Source organism: Myotis davidii, unplaced genomic scaffold (assembly GCF_000327345.1).
Source record: "Myotis davidii unplaced genomic scaffold, ASM32734v1 scaffold573, whole genome shotgun sequence".
Lineage (NCBI taxonomy): Eukaryota > Metazoa > Chordata > Mammalia > Chiroptera > Vespertilionidae > Myotis > Myotis davidii.
Genome location: NW_006285997.1, coordinates 3489988 through 3491317, shown reverse-complemented (window position 1 = coordinate 3491317; position 1330 = coordinate 3489988).

Genomic DNA, 1330 nt, shown 5'->3' with positions numbered 1-1330 from the left:
ACCCAACCATAAAATTATTTTCGTTGCTACTTCATAACTGTAATGTTGCTACTATTATGAATAGTCATGTAAATATCTGATATGCAGGATGGTCTTAGGTGACCCCTGTGAAAGGGTCGTTCGACCGCCAAAGGGGTCGCGACCCACAGGTTGAGAACCGCTGCTCTAGGGTGATGACTGTTCCATTCATGCCTGCTTCCTCAAAGCTTTCCTGTGGCCACCACAAAGTATGTGTCTAATACATCTGTTAACCTAAAAACAGTAAACCTTTTGTTTAAAAAATAATTTATTGACTTTTTACAGAGAGGAAGGGAGAGGGATAGAGAGTTAGAAACATCAATGAGAGAGAAACATCAATCAGCTGCCTCCTGCACACCCCCTACTGGGGATGTGCCTGCAACCAAGGTATATGCCCTTGACCGAAATCGAACCTGGTACCCTGCAGTCAGCAGGCAGACGCTCTACCCACTGAACCAAACCGGTTAGGGCAAAACAGTAAATCTGTTCAGCAAGCCAGTTTATTATATTCTCAGCTTCTTTCAAGCTCACCCCACTGGCCTGAAATCATACAGAGCTTGTTTTTTAAAATCTCTGTAGCTCTAGGATAGCCAAGTAGGTGTTTAATAATTATTTATGGAGTAAATCAAAGGGTGAACTTGCAAACTGGTTTCTTTTTAACATAATAACTTATTACCATATAGAGTAAACCAATCTTTCTTGAATCAGATAAATAATACAATGTGTTGAAATTAAAGATAAATAGTATAATTTAACCAAAACTAAGGTAGCATCTTGTAAGTAGAATGTTTCACCAACCTATTACATCGGCAATTGTTTTAAAATCCTAAGCCTTGTTCCTAAGGTAAACTATGGCAGTTCAAAATTCACTGAGTTTTTAGAATTTGCATTCTGAGATTTCATCCCATTTCTTTAATCAATCTATTAAAAAGGAGCTCAGACAGATGTTTTGCTGTTGTTTTCTTTTTCCACCTATCTCTAAGATTAATGAGAAACCAAGGTTGAGACCATCCTGTTCCTCTAACTTACTGGCCCTGAGATCTTGAGCAATTTTTCATTTCTCTAAGCCCCATTATCCTCACCCGCCAACTGAAGATACTTATCATGACTCCTTCGAAGGCCGAGTAATGTTTAAATGACACAATCCCACAAGAAGTGCTGAGCACAATACCTACAATGCTGAACGCATGGAATAAGCATTATTATTGTTTTATTAGCGATATAATTTTTTTTTAAATATATTTTATTGATTTTTTACAGAGAGGAAGGGAGAGAGATAGATAGTTAGAAACATCGATGAGAGAGAAACATC